The sequence below is a fragment of the Jaculus jaculus genome, chromosome 5, assembly GCF_020740685.1.
Source record: "Jaculus jaculus isolate mJacJac1 chromosome 5, mJacJac1.mat.Y.cur, whole genome shotgun sequence".
In the NCBI taxonomy this organism is placed as follows: Eukaryota; Metazoa; Chordata; class Mammalia; order Rodentia; family Dipodidae; genus Jaculus; species Jaculus jaculus.
The window spans coordinates 37,299,607-37,315,261 of NC_059106.1; the positions used below are offsets into that span (position 1 = coordinate 37,299,607).

At 43.7% G+C, this 15,655-nt stretch overlaps 1 protein-coding gene across 3 annotated transcripts in view; it reads right to left on the bottom strand.

The window, feature by feature from the left end:
* LOC101601620 (solute carrier family 35 member E2A) overlaps nt 1-15,655 on the bottom strand; it is a 42,572-nt gene that overhangs the window by 23,301 nt on the left and 3,616 nt on the right. The window contains exons 1-2 of one of the 3 annotated variants that reach the window (XM_045149587.1): nt 15,516-15,576; nt 959-986 (exon numbers count right to left, since the gene is read on the bottom strand). The exons of 1 other annotated variant lie outside the window; for it this stretch is intronic. The gene's annotated coding sequence lies outside the window, so the exon portion shown is untranslated. Of the gene's footprint in view, nt 1-958; nt 987-15,515; nt 15,578-15,655 lie in introns of those variants that run through there. One more of the 3 variants, XM_004657730.2, reaches the window with a different exon arrangement.

Genomic DNA, 15,655 nt, shown 5'->3' on the forward strand with positions numbered 1-15,655 from the left:
ATGCACATTATGACACAAGAACACAAAGAATCAAGACAATATAAATCCACCAAAAAGCATTTAACACATCAGAAATGACCTCCAGTGAGACTGATTTAGAGGAAATGCCTGAGATAGATTTCAAAAGAACGATTATAAAATATGTTCAGAGAAATCAAAGAGAAAATCAAAGAAATGAAAGACGACACAGAAAACCAATTTAATGAAATAAGGAGGTCAATACAAGACATAAATAAGGAAATAGAAATAATAAAGAAAAAACAGTCAGAATTACTAGCAATGAAGAACTCAGTCAATGAAATAAAAAATGCTGTAGAAAATCTCACCAGTAGAATGGATGAAGGCGAGGACAGAATATTTAAACTAGAAGACCAGATGGCAGATCTAATACAGTCCAACAAAGAGAAAGACAAACTAATATGAAAGTATGAATGGGAATTTCAAGATATTCGGGACACTATGAAAAGATCAAACATAAGAATTCAGGGTAGGGCTGGAGAGATGGCTTAGCGGTTAAGCACTTGCCTGTGAAGCCTAAGGACCCCGGTTTGAGGCTCGATTCCCCAGGACATTAGCCAGATGCACAAGGGGGCGCATGCATCTGGAGTTCATTTGCAGTGGCCGGAGGCCCTGGTGCACCTATTCTCTCTCTCTCTGCCTCTTTCTCTCTCTGTCTGTCGCTCTCAAATAAATAAATAAAAATAAACCAAAAAAAATTAAAAAAAAAAAAAAGAATTCAGGGTAGAGTAGAAGGAGAAGAATTTAACTCCAAAGGCATAGTAAGCGTTTTCAACAAAATCATAGAAAACTTCCCAAATTGGGAAAGAGATGCCAATGCAGATACAGGAAACTTTTAAAACACCAAACACAAAACCTGGAAAGAACCTCTCCTCGCCATATTATAATTAAACTACTAAACATACAAACTAAAAACACAAATATGAAATGTGGGACTTACTTTCAGATTACATTTTAGTCCACTGTCCCTACAAGACAAAAACATTGACAACTTCAGAATTTTGCCTTACGCCAATCAAACCAGAAACTGCCTCTATTTTCATATGTGGGGACCCATGGATCTAATCCTGAAGCAAATCCTGCAGAGACTACCTCCAATGTAAGCCAACAACCCTGCTCTAACCCCACAGCACAGGTACTGTTAACCCTCTCAGGTCACTGTACTAGCCAGCCTCTGCAGCCATATCTTCCTCCAGGCTTACCTTATGTTCCAGCAGGGAAGGAAGGATACAGAGACCTGGAGACCGTGAGGACTCAGTTCCAAAGGTCCTAAACTGCAGTGACTCCCTCCCTTTGCCCAGTTGGCTTTCCATGATGGCACAGCTTGGCTCAGCTCAGCTCAGGAATCTCCTCTGCTCCCTGGTCACTAACGTTCCTACTTTGCATCTCAGCAGTCACTGATGGGGCTGCCCCTAGCACAGAAGGCACTCGTTGATCCTCTGGCATTGTCATTCTTAACTTTCCATGCTTGGCTGGTTCTCCCATGCCCTCCACAGATACATTTTGTTCTTTACCCAGAGCTCCCAGCTATTCTTAGTGAAAACATTGTTAAAACATTGCTTTTAATCCACCCATGGAGCTTTTCATTTATAAAAAACCCATTTATTTCCCTTTCAAGATGGCCTGGTTTCCTGTTTACTTTTGTCTTTTAATTCCTCCTTCACATCTTTGTTGTTGTTGTTTTTGAGACAGGGTCTCATTCTAGCCCAGGCTGACCTGGAATTCACTCTGCAGTTCCAGGCTGGCCTTAAACTAATACTCAGTGATCCTCCTACTACTGGGACTACTCCTTCACATCTTTTAAAAAAAAATATTTTTATTGATTATTTATAATTTATTTATTTATTTATTTATGTTTTTTGAAGTAGGGTCTCACTATAGCCCAGGCTGACCTGGAATTCACTATGTAGTCTCAGGGTGGCCTCAAACTCATGGTGTTCCTCCTTCCTCTGCCTCCCCAGCACTGGGATTAAAGGTATGCACCATCATGCCTGGCTGGGCCTGATTTTTTTAATGGTTGCTGTCCAATTCTTGTCTGTGGGGTTGTTTTCACAGCAGACCTGGGAATGTGGAACCCTGGGTGATTCCCCAGACTGTGCCTCAATCAGGGCTCAAGGTTTTCCATGTCCTAGAACCAATTTTATGCTACTTTCTAGACAAATGTGACATCACCTCAAAGTTTTGCTTGAGCCAGAAATGGTGGCACATGCCTTTAATCCCAGCACTCAGAAAGCAGAGGTAGGAGGATTGCCGTGAGTTCAAGCCCACCATGAGACTACACAGTGAATTCCAGGTCAGCCTGGGTTAGAGTGAGACCCTACCTTGAAAAAAAAAAATAACAAATAAATAAATAAATAAGAAAAAATGCTTTGCCCAAGGATGTTCAAGATCTTCATTATAATGTCTCAGGGGAGATATCTGTCCTTCTTAAGGCCTTAGGCAGAGTCAAACCATCCCCTTCTGTGTGGTCTAGGGGCATTGTTCTAGTTCTGGCTCAGAGTAGGGTCTCATCAACTATGTCTCACAAGTACCAAGACTCCCTCTCTTGCAAAGTGGATGTGATGGTTTTAGTTACATGTTCCCCATAAACTCATGCACTCTGAATACTTGATCCCCAGCTACTGGCAATTTTGGAATTGAAACCTTGTTGGAGGTATGTTGCTGGGGGAGGCCTCCTGGGGGTGTTATAGCCAGATTCCCATTGTTAGTGTTTGGCACACTCTCCCGTTGCTGCTGTCTACCTGATGTTGGCCAGGAGATGATGTCCAGATTCTGCTCATGCCATATTTTCGCCTGCCACCATGGAGTTTCCCCTTGAGTCTGTAAGCCAAATAAACCCTTTCCTTCCACAAGTGGCTTGGTGGAGTACTTTGTGCCAAGAAGACGACAACTGCAACAGCAGACATACAAAATCTGAGTCCTGGCCTGGGGATGTAGTTCACTGGTAGAGCACTTGACATGCACAGGCCCAGAGATTGATCCCTAGCATCAGGAAAAACAAACAAACAAACAAACAAACAAACAAACAAACAAACAAACAAACAAAAGCAATGAGGCAGACATGGTGGTGCATGCCTTTAATCCCAGCACTTGGGATAGTATTATTATCATCACTTTGAGGTATAGACTCATTGTAGCCCAGGATGACCTGAAATTCATTATGTAGTACCAGGCTGGCCTCAAACTCATGGAGATTTTTCTACCTCTGCCACAAGAGTACTGAGATTAAGCTGGGCATGGTGGCACATGCCTTTAATCCCAGCACTTGGGAGGCAGAGGTAGGAGGATTGCCATGAGTTCAAGGCCACCCTGAGATGACAGAGTTAATTCCAGGTCAGCCTGGGCTAGGGTGAGACCCTACCTCGAAAAACCAAAAAAACAACAACAACAACAAAAAAAAGAGTACTGAGATTAAAGGCATACACAATTGTGCCCTGCTTTTTAATTATTTTTAATATTTTATTTATTTATTTATGCAAGAGAGGCAGAGACAGAGAGGCAGGAGAAGCATGGGCACACAGGACCTCCAGCTACTGCAAACTTCATACATTTGCTTCACTTTGTGCATATGGCTTTACATTGGTACTGGGGAACTGAGACAGGCTGTTAGGCTTTAGAAGTAAGCACCTTTATCACTGAACCATCTCTACAGCACCATAAAGAACTTTTTCTTTAAAAAATTTTTTTAAACTAATTTATTTGAGATATATAGAGAGAATGGGTGCACCAGGACCTACAGCCACTGCAAACAAACTCCAGACACATCTTTGTGCATCTGACTTATGTGGGTACTGGGGAATTGAATCTGGGTCCTTTGGTTTTGCAGGCAAATGCTTTAAGTGTTAAGCTATCTCTCCCCATAAAGAACGTTTTACAAAAACAAATTTCTATTTATTTGCAAGCAGAGGGAGAAAGGCAGACAGAGAGAGAAGAGACATGCTTGGGTCTCCTACCACTGCAAATAAACTCCAGATTCATGCAACACTCTATGTATCTGCTTTACATGGGTACTGGGGAATTAACCGGGATCTTTAGGCTTTGCAAGCAAGTGCCTAAACCATTGAGCCATCTCTCCAGTCTCATAAAGAATTTTTCTTTAAAGAATGTAAGAGCCGGGCTGGAGAGATGGCTTAGCGGTGAAGCACTTGCCTGTGAAGCCTAAGGACCCCGGTTCGAGGCTCAGTTCCCCAGGTCCCACGTTAGCCAGATGCACAAGGGGGCGCACGCGTCTGGAGTTCGTTTGCAGAGGCTGGAAGCCCTGGTGCGCCCACTCTCTCTCTCTCCCTCTATCTGTCTTTCTCTCTGTGTCTGTTGCTCTCAAATAAATAAATAAATTAATAAATTAAAAAAAAAAAAAAAAGAATGTAAGAGCCACAGGGTCTAATGCGGAAGAGGTGACGGAAAGATTGTAAGAGCCAAAGGGTAGGACTCCAAACAACATGCTCCCTCCAGACACAAAATGGCCTGGATATTCATGCTTCACAGTGCCTGATACTACCTGCACAAGACCATCGTAAGAGGAGGAAAAGATCATGACATCAAAATTAAAAGAGACTGATTGAGATGGGGAGGAGGTATGATGAGAATGGAGTTTCAAAAGGGAAAGTGGGGGGAGGGAAGGTATTACCACGGGGCATTTTTTATAATCATGGAAGTTGTTAATAAAAATTTGGAAAAAATAAAATTTTAAAAAAGAAAGAAAGAAAATAATGTAAGAGCCAAAGGAAGGATAGGACTCCTTACAACGTGCTCCCCCCAGACATAAAATGGCCTGGATATCCATGACCTCACAGTGCCTGACACCACCTACACAAGACCATTATAAGAGGAGGAAAAGATCATGACATCAAAATAAAAGAGAGACTGATTGAGAGGGGAAGTGGATATGATGGAGAATGGAATATCAAAGGAGAAAGTTGGGGGAGGGAGGGTATTACCATGGGATATTTTTTATAATCATGGAAGATGTTAATAAAAATTGAGAAAAAAAAGAAATAGGAGGGGATTATGATTAAAATAATATGTGGCCTGAAGAGATGGCTTAGTGGCTAAGCACTTGCCTGTGAAGCCTAAGAACCCCGGTTCAAGGCTCGACTCCTCAGGACCCACGTTAACCAGATGCACAAGGGGGCGCATGTGTCTGGAGTTCATTTGCAGCAGCTGGAAGCCCTGGCACGGCCATTATCTCTCTGTTTCTCTGTCAACTCTCAAATAAATAAATAAAAATGAAAAATGAACCAAAAAATTAAAATTATACATATATATATATATATATATATGTATGTATGAAATTGTCAATAAACAAGTTTAAAGAATAAAAAGCATTTTTCTTTAAATATTTCTAGCTGGGCATGCTGGTACACACCTTTAATCTCGGCACTCAGGAGGCAGAGAGAGGTAGGAGGATCACCATGAGTTTAAGGCTACCCTGAGACTACATAGTGAATTCCAGGTCAGCCTGCTAGACTGACACTCTACCTTGGGGGGAAAAAAATCTTTATGGGGGCTGAAGAGATGGCTTAATGATTAAGGTGCTTACCTGCGAAGCCTAAGGACCCATGTTCCATTCTCCAGGTCCCACAAAAGCCAGTCGCACAAGGTGACACAAGTGCACAAAGTCGCTCATACATACAAGATGGTGCATGCATCTGGAGTTCGATTGCAGTGGCTGGAGGCCCTGGTGTGCCAAGTCTTGATCTCTCATAAAAAATAATTTTGTTTGTTTTTGTTTTTCGAGGTAAGGTCTCACTGTAGCTCAGGCTGACCTGGATTTCACTATGTAGTCTCAGGGAGGCCTTGAGCTCACGGTGATCCTCCTTACCTCTGCCTCCCGAGTGCTGGTATTAAAGGCATGTGCCACGACACCTGGCCCTCTGAAGAATTTTTTAAACAAGACTAATTCATATTCACACAGCAATTATTCTTCCATCTTATTACTATACAATATTTCACTGGATAAACAGAACAGTATACAGTATTTGTATCCTCTACTAACAAACACCTGGGTGGTTTTACTCATAACATCCATGGATCCAGTCCACATGTTTCTATTGGGTAGCAACCAGGAGTAGACACCCTGTCATGAGAAGTGTACATATTTGGGCTGGAGAGATGGCTTAGTGGTTAAGGTGCTTGCCTGCAAAGCCAAAGGACCTAGGTTCAATTCTCTAGTACCTATGTAAAGCTGGATGCACAAGATGGTACATGCAGGTGGAATTCATTTGCAGTGTCTGGCAACCCTAGCATACCTATTCTATCTGTATCTTTCTCTCTCTCTCAAATAAATAAATAAAGTATTTTAATTAAAAAAAAAAAAAGAGGGGCTGGAGAGATGGCTTAGTGGTTAAGCGCTTGCCTGTGAAGCCTAAGGACCCCAGTTCGAGGCTCGGTTCCCCAGGTCCCACGTTAGCCAGATGCACAAGGGGGCGCACGCGTCTGGAGTTCGTTTGCAGAGGCTGGAAGCCCTGGCGCACCCATTCTCTCTCTCTCCCCTATCTGTCTTTCTCTCTGTGTCTGTCGCTCTCAAATAAATAAATAAATACTTAAAAAAAAAAAAAAGAGGGCCAGGCATGGGGATGCACATCTTTAATCCCAGCACTTGGATAGGAGGATCACCATGAGTTCAAGGCTACTCTGAGACAACATAGTGAATTCCAGGTCAGCCTGGGCTAAAGTGAAACTTTACCTAAAAAAAAAAAAAAAAGGAAAAAAAAAGTGAGCTGGAAAGATGGCCTAGCAGTTAAGGTGCTTGCCTGCAAAGCCTAAGGACCCATGTTCAACTCCATATCCTACTGTTGTAGTTTGATTCAAGTGTCCCCCAGAAACTTAGGTTTTCTGAACCCTAGGTTCCCAGCTGATGGAGATTTGGGAATTAACACATCCTGGAGGCAGTGTATTGCTGGGGGTGCACTTATGACTGTTATAGCCAGTGTTTGGCACACTCTCCTGTTCCTATTGTCTATCTGATGTTGGCTGGGGGTGATTTCTATCCTCTGCTCATGCTGTCATTTTCCCCTGCCATCATGGAGCTTCCCCTTGAGTCTGTAAGCCAAAATAAACCTTTAACCCACAAAGCTGCTCTTGGTCAGGTGATTTTTGCCAGCAATGCAAACGTGACTGCAACACTCCTGTAAGCAAGACACACTAATGTGAGGCAAGCTCAAGGTCGCACACGCCCACTAGGTGTTGTAAGCATCTGGTCATTGACAGCAGTGGCTGAGGACCTGAAGCACCAATTCTCTCTCTCCCCCCTATGTTCATTGTCTCTCTCTAATTAAAAAAAAAAAATCGGGGCTGGAGAGATGGCTTAGCGGTTAAGCGCTTGCCTGTGAAGCCTAAGGACCCCGGTTCGAGGCTCGGTTCCCCAGATCCCACGTTAGCCAGATGCACAAGGGGGCGCACGTGTCTGGAGTTCGTTTGCAGAGGCTGGAAGCCCTGGCGCGCCCATTCTCTCTCTCTCTCTCCCTCTATCTGTCTTTCTCTCTGTATCTGTCGCTCTCAAATAAGTAAATAAATAATTAAAAAAAAAATCATGGAGCAGGGTGTGCTGGCGCACGCCTTTAATCCCAGCACTCGGGAGGCAGAGGTAGATGGATTGCTGTGAGTTCAAGGCCACCCTGAGACTCCATAGTGAATTCCAGGTCAGCCTGGGCCAGAGGGAGACCCTACCTCGAAAAACCAAGGGGGAAAAAAAGAGAAAGAGAGAGAGAAGTGTACACACTGAACATTCTACAACACTGTACTGACTTTACATACCCACACTTCTGCTGCACTTGGTCTAGACCCTCAGGCCAGAGCTAGCTTTCCTGCCCACATAGTTCTCCCAGTTCCCATCCCTGATCCCAGGGAATATTAATACCATGAAATTCCTGCACTCCCAGTGTCTATGTCCCCACAAGATAAGGTCACAGGAACCTCCCCCACAAGTATCTCTAGCTTGGCTAGCCAAGTGATTCTGATGCAATTACATATTCCAAGAGCCAAAAATGACAAGCAGCAAAAAGCAGAGGCCTGTACACTCACCAGTGAAGTCAGACAACATCAAAGATGCCTAAATTGAGATCATGTTTCAGCTCCTTTGATAGTTCAAGGGTAGCCACGCAGACAGCCACTATGTGGAGCCACCCCTGCAGAGGCACCCACGGGTTCTTTTCACCTCACTGACTGTCCCAAGTTAGATTGATCTAACAGTACAAACACAGATTCCAGATGGAAACTGTCTGGACATGGCATTTCAAGAGTTGCTGCAAGCAGGTGTGGTGGTACAGACCTGTAATCCCAGCTCTGGGGAGGCTAAGGCAGGGAGATCATAAGTTTGAAGCCAGACTGGCATATTTAGTGAGTAAGACCCTATCTCAACAACCCATCCTCAGAAAGAGTCATTGCAAGTGATAGGAAATAAGGGGCAAAAATTAACAAAGCACTTCACTGAGGTGGACTTCAGGAAGAGCTAAGCCACTGCAGGGAGATGTGACTGTTTCATACATATTTTTGATAGCAGACAAACCCAGAAAAGGAAACACAACATATCTAATGTTACATAGGAGATACAAACACTGGTCTTTCCCCATGGAACAAGATGAAAAGCCTCTATCACACCCGCCCACGAGGAAGAGGCAAGCCTATTCAGAAATCAAGAAGACACGAAGGATCAATTAAGGCTTCACCAAGAGCTACTAAAATGCTCCCATGCAGCTGGGTGTGATGGTGCACACCTTCAGATCCAGCACTTGGGAAGTGGAGGTAGGAGAATCACTGTGAGTTTGAGGCCAGCCTGCAACTAGACTGAATTCCACGTCAACAGGGACTAGAGTGGGACCCTGCCTTGAAAAACCAAGCCAAACCAAACCAAACCAACCAACCAACCAAACAGACAAACAAAAAACATCAGGAGGGCTGGAGAGATGGCTTAGCAGTTAAGGCTCATGCCTGCAAAGCCTAAGGAACCTGGTTCGATTCTCTAGGTCCCACGTAAGCCAGATACACATGGGAGCACATGTGTCTGGAGTTCGTTTGCAGTGGCTAGAGGCCCTGGCACACCCATTTTCACTCTCTCTCTCCCTCTGTCTGTCTCTAATAATAATAAAAAAAGAGTCAGGAATAGGGCTGGAGAGATGGCTCAGCTTGCAATGTCTGAGGACATGGGTTTGATTCCCTAGTATCTATGTAAAGCTCAATGAACAAAGTAGTGGTGTATGCATCTGGAGTTCTTTGGAGTGGTGAGAGGTCCTGGTGCACCCATTCCCTCCCCATCTCACTCTCTCTCTTTACAAATAAATAAATAAATAAATAATGCCAAGCATGGTGCAGCACGCCTTTAATCCCACCACTCAGGACGCAGAGGTAGGAGGATTGTTTTAGTGTGAGGCCACCCTGAGACTACATAGTGAATTCCAGGTCAGCCTGGGCCAGAGTAAGACCCTATCTCGAAGAAAAAAAAAAATCCAAAAATAATAAAAACGGGCTGAAGAGATGGCTTAGTGGTTAAAGTACTTACCTACAAAGCCTAAGGACTCAGATGCCACATAAGCCAGACACACAGGTGACACAAGCGTCTGGAGTTCGACTGCAGTGACTGGAGACCCTGGTGTGCCAGGTTTCTCACTCTCAATCTCACATTAGAAAAAAAAAAAAAAGAGCCAGGCATGGAGGTGCACGCCTTTAGTCCCAGCACTTGGGAGGCAGAATTAGGAGGATTGCCGAGAGTTCAAGGCCATCCTGAGAATACAGAGTGAATTTCATGTCAGCCTGTACTACAGCAAGATCCTACCTGGGTGGCTGGGGGGGGGGGTGAGCCCAGTCTGTTGGGCTTGGATCAAAAAAATAAAACAAACAAACAAAAAATACCAAGGCCGGGTGTGGTGGCACACACCTTTAATCCCAGCACTCAGGAGGATCACCAGGAGTTTGAGACCACCCCTGAGATTAACATAGTGAATTCCAGGTCAGCCTGAGCTAGAGTGAAACCCTACCTCAAAAAACAACAACAACAACAACAAAATCAGGACTGACTACAGATATGAAGGAATCAGACAAAACACATGGAGATGGTAGAACCCAGGGATTTCCTACAGCTTCTGATGGTTTGTAGCTTTCCATAAAATTTCTTTCATGCTGTTTTCTTTTTTTCCAAAGGAGAAAGTGTGACTTTACCCTGTAGAAACTGGCAGATAACACCATGACCAAGAGGGCAAAGTTAACAAACCAGACATCAGGGCTTTGCCTGATAAGCCTAAGGACCCAGGTTTGATTATCAGGACCCATGTGAAGTCAGATGCACAAGTTGGCAGGGGCTAGAGGCTCTGACATGCTCATTCTGTCTCTCTGCTTGCAAACTATATATATATATATATATATATATATATAGAGAGAGAGAGAGAGAGAGAGAGAGAGAGAGAGATTAGTTACAAAATTAAGTATCTTTGAGTGAGACCCTACCTTGAAAAACCAAAAAAAAAAAAAAAAAAAAAAAAAATTAAATATCTTGAGTCGGGCATGGTAGCACATGTCTTTAATCCCAGCACTAGAGAGACAGAGATAGGAGGATCACCGTGAGTTCGAGACTACATAGTGAATTCCAGGTCAGCCTCAACTAGAGTAAAACCTTACCTCAAAAACAAAACAACAACAAAAAAATTAAGTATCTTTAAAAATAAAAATATATATATAAAAGCTGAGCGTGGTGGCGCACGCCTTTAATCCCAGCACTCAAGGAGGCAGAGGTAGGTGGACCACTGTGAGTTCAAGGCCACCCTGAGACTACATAGTGAGTTCCAGATCAGCCTGAGCTTGAGTGGGACTCTATCTTGAAAAACAAAATAAAAAACACAATCCCCCCAAATTAATATATGTATTTAAGTTTTGTTTTTTTTGAGAGAGAGAAAATTGGCATGCCAGGGTCTATATCCACTGCAATTGAATTCCAGGCATGTGTGTCACCTTGTGCACAGGTGTGACCTTGTACATCTGGCTTACCTAAGTTTTGGGGAGTCGAACCTGGATCCTTAGGCTTCACAGGCAAGTGCCTTAACTACTAAGCCATCTCTCCAGTAGATCTAGGAGTGGCGATATAAACCTGTAATCCTAGTAGGCTGAAGCAGAATGGAGACTTCAAGACCAGAGTTATGAGTTCCAGGCTAATCTGAACTACAAAGTTCAAAAAGTTATTGCATTAAAAAAGATATTTAGAGCCAGGCGTGGTGGCACACGCCTTTAATCCCAACACTCGGGAGGCAGAGGTAGGAGGATCGCCTTGAGTTCAAGGCTACCCTCAGACCCCACAGTGATTCCCAGGTCAGCCTGAGCTAGAGTGAGAGACCTTACCTCGAAAAACAAAAACAAACGAACAAAATATTTAGAGGCTGGGTGTAGTGGTGTATGCCTTTAATCCCAGCACTTTGTGAGGCAGAGGTAGTAGGATCACTGAGTTTGAAACCAGCCTTGTATTAGAGTGAGTGCCAGGTCAGCCTGGGCTAAACTTAGAATGTACCTTAAAAAAAAAAAAAAACACCAAAAAATGGCTTAGCTGTTAAGGCACTTGACAATAAAGCCTAAGCACCTAGGTTTGACTCCCCAGCACTCAAGGTGGCATATGTGTCTAGAGTTTGTCTGTAGTAGTTATAGGCCCTGGTACACCCATTTTCTCTCTGACTCTTTCACTCAAAATAAAATGAAAATTTTTAAAAATGTGTGTTAAGCTGGGCATGGTGGTACACACCATTAATCCCAGCACTTGGGAGGCAGAGATAGGAGGATCACAGTGAGTTTGAGGCCACCCTGAGACTAAATAGTGAATTCCAGGTCAGCATGGGCTACAGCAAAACCCTACATTAAAAAAAAAAAAAAAAAAAAAAGAGCTGGGTGTGGTACATGTCTTTGATCCCAGCACTTGGGAGGCAGAGGCAGGAGGATTGCTGTGAGTTCAAGGCCACCCTGAGATTACATAGCGAATTCCAAGTCAGCCTGGGCTAGAGCTCTACCACAAAATACCCCCCCCCAAAATAAATTAATTAGCTGGGCGTGGTGGTACATGCCTTTAATCCCAGCACTCAGGAGGCAGAGGTAGGAGGATTGCCATGAGTTCGAGGCCACCCTGAGACTCCATAGTGAATTTCAGGTCAGCCTGGGCTAGAGTGAGACCCTACCTTAAAAAACCAAAAAAAAAAAAAAAAAAAAAAATTAATTAAAATTGTGTTAAATATTTAGACTGTGGGCTGGAGAGAAGGCTTAGTGGTTAAAGTGCTTGCCTGCAATGCCAAAGGACCCAGATTCAATTCCCCAGTACCCATTTAAAGCCAGATGTACTAGGTGGCACATAAATTAGTGTTTACTTGCAGTGGTTACAGTCCCTAGCACACCCATTCTCTCTCTCTCAAATAAATAAATTAATTAACTAATAAAAATATCTAGAATATAGCAAAGAGACATGTGATTAAAAATACTAGGTATCAGACTGGAGAGATGGCTTAGCGGTTAAGCGCTTGCCTGTGAAGCCTAAGGACCCCAGTTCGAAGCTTGATTTTCCAGGACTCACATTAGCCAGATGCACAAGGGGGTGCATGCGTCTAGGGTTTTGCAGTGGCTGGAGGCCCTGGTGTGCCCATTCTCTCTCTCTCTCTGTCTGTCACTATCAAATAAATATATAAAAATAAACAAAAAATAAAAATAAAAAATGGAACATTCAGGAGGCATAGATCATTGTTAGAAAATTTTCAGTGCCAGGGATGGGATACCTCCAGTGAGTTGTTGGCCAGGGAGGTCCCTGGTGCCTCAAAAACATTATAGGCCATTGCTGAGGCCCTTGGTTTCCCACCAGGAATCGATGGTAAGACCCTACTGCTGAAGACTCCACATACTTGGGCCGCAAGGCCACTGAAAAATCCTACTGGAACTGAGCTGATAACCTCTTCCATGTAGACCAGCTGACAGAAAGCTGGAAGAAGCCATTCTACATGCAGTTCAATGGGAGAAAGAGAAAACACCAGTGAAGATACTCAACAGTGGACACTGCAAGCCTTAAATTTTGCCAGCCAGGCCAAATGAGCCAACGGGTGCAATGGTGGCATGTCTGTCATGGTGGAAACCAACTGCCCTCCAATTGGACTGGAGGACCGCTCCATGGGTGGGAATACATCCCTGATACTGAAAACTTAAAACAGAGGTAATCATGAGCCCTAGGGGTGTAACATCTTCTGATGTCTGGATAAGTGTATATACTATGCTTATCAAACTGCCCAGTAAGCACTTCTCTTAATATTTGTACCCTTATACTAACGCTACTCTCACTTTATGTAGAGAATCTTCTCTTTTCAGATGGCAGTGACTTTGGGATGACTCAGAAGGTATCATAGTGTTTGAAAGAAGTGACTGGAGTACTGAGTAACATCTTGATCACACCTTCCAAGGCTCAGGGTCTAATGTGGAAGAGGTGGCAGAAAGAACATAAGAGCCAAAGTAAGGGTATGACTCCTTACAACATGCTTCTCCAGACACAAAATAGCCTGCATATTCATGACCTCACCGTGCCTGACACTACCCTACACAAGATCATCAAAGAAGAGGAAAAGATGATGACATCAAAATAAAAGAGAGACTGATTGAGATGGGGAGGGGATATGGAATTTCAAAGGGGAAAGTGTGGGGGGGGTTATTACCATGGGATATTTTTTATAATCATGGAAAATGTTAATAAAAATTGAGAAAAAAAAATAATAGGTATCACAATGTGTGCAATAGTGGTACATCTGTCATGGTGGAAACCAACTGCCCTCTAATTGGACTGGAGGCCTGCTCCATGGGAGGGAATACATCCCTGAGGCTGAAAACTTAAAACAGGGTAGTCATGAGCCCTACAGGTGTAACGTCTGCTGCCATCTGGCTAAATGTATATACTAATGCTTATCAAACTGCCCAGTAAGCACTTTTCTTAATGTTCATACTCATATAGTAATGCTACTCCCCATATATTAATGCTACTCTCACTTTTGGAAGAGAACCTTCTCTTTTCAGATGGCAGTGACCTTGGGATGACTCAGAAGGTATCATGTTGCTGGAAAGAAGTGACAGGAGTGCTCAGAAATGCAATATCTCTATCACACCTTGCAAGGCTCAGGGTCTATTGCGGAAGAGGTGGCAGAAAGAATGTAAGAGCCAAAGGAAGGGTAGGACTCCTTACAACAGTGCTCCCCCCAGACACAAAATGGCCTGGATATCCATGACCTCACACAAGACCATCATAACAGGAGGGAAAGATCATGACATCAAAATAAAAGAGAGACTGATTGACATGGGGAGGGGACATGATGAAGAATGGAGTTTCAAAGGGGAAGGTGGGGGAGGGAGGGCATTACCATGGGATATGTTTACAATCATGGAAATTAATAATAAATAAAATTTTAAAAGGGGGTGCTGGAGAGATTCCTTAGTGGTTAAGGTGCTTGTCTGCAAAGCCAAAGGACCCAGATTCAATTCCCCAGGACCTATGTAAGCCAGATGCATGGGGGTACATGTGTCTGGAGTTCCGTTTGCAGTGGCTTGAGGCCTTGGCACACTCTTTCCCTCTCTGTCTCTCTGTACATCTCTCTCTTAAATAAATAAATAAATAAATATAAATAAAAAATCAGCCAGGTGTGCACGCCTTTAATCCTAGCACTGGGAAGGCAGAGGTAGAAGGAATGCTATGAGTTCAAGGTCACCCTGAGACGACAAAGTGAATTACAGGTCAGCCTGGGCTACAGTGAGACCCTACCTCAAAAAACAAAACAAAAAACCCCCAACCAAACAAATTAAAAAAAAATCATGCTAGGTATCAGTAGAATATGATGGAAACAGTAGATAAAAGTACCATAATGGCTGGGCTTATAATATCAGCTTTAGTGTAGAAGGATCCCATGGCAAGGAATGGAAAGAAGGAAAGGAGGGAAGGAAGTAGCTGATGAATGCCAATGGATTTTTTTTTTTCTCAGCAGTGGGACAGCTGATGCTCAAAGGTCCTGGTTCTGAGCCTCAGAATCATTCACACACCCCCACCCCGCAGGGTGAAATGACAAGCCACAAGTGGGGAGAAGACTGACATATGGGACAAGAACTTATTTCCAGAGTGTATGAAGACCACATCCATAGGAACAGGAGTAGAACCAAACCCTATAAAAGATATCACTCCACACTTGACAAGGACCTGAAAGGCACTATGGCTTCAGTTTCTGGGGGTCAGAAACCAGGCAACCTCCTTGTGCCCTAGCTCTAATCTTTCATGAAACTACCGAGCTGTAACAGCCAGAGTGGGCTTCATCAGAACACTTGACTGGGGCCCATAGCTGTGCCCACACTTGTGAAAATGGGAGGACTTGATCCTCACTGGCTGCTGGCCGAAGACCTCATGGTACCCCTCTACAAGGAACATTACAACCTGGCAGCTGGCTTTCATTAGTCTGTCTGTCACCCCATTTAGAACTGACACTCTTGGGCTGGAGAGATGGATTAGCAGTTAAGACACTCACCTGTGAAGCCTAAGGACCCAGGTTCAATTCTCCAGGTCCCACATAAGCCAGATGCACATCATGTCACATGTGTCTGGAGTTCGTTTGCAGTGGCTAGAGGCCCTGGAATGCCAATTTTCTATTTAAATCTCCTTAAATAG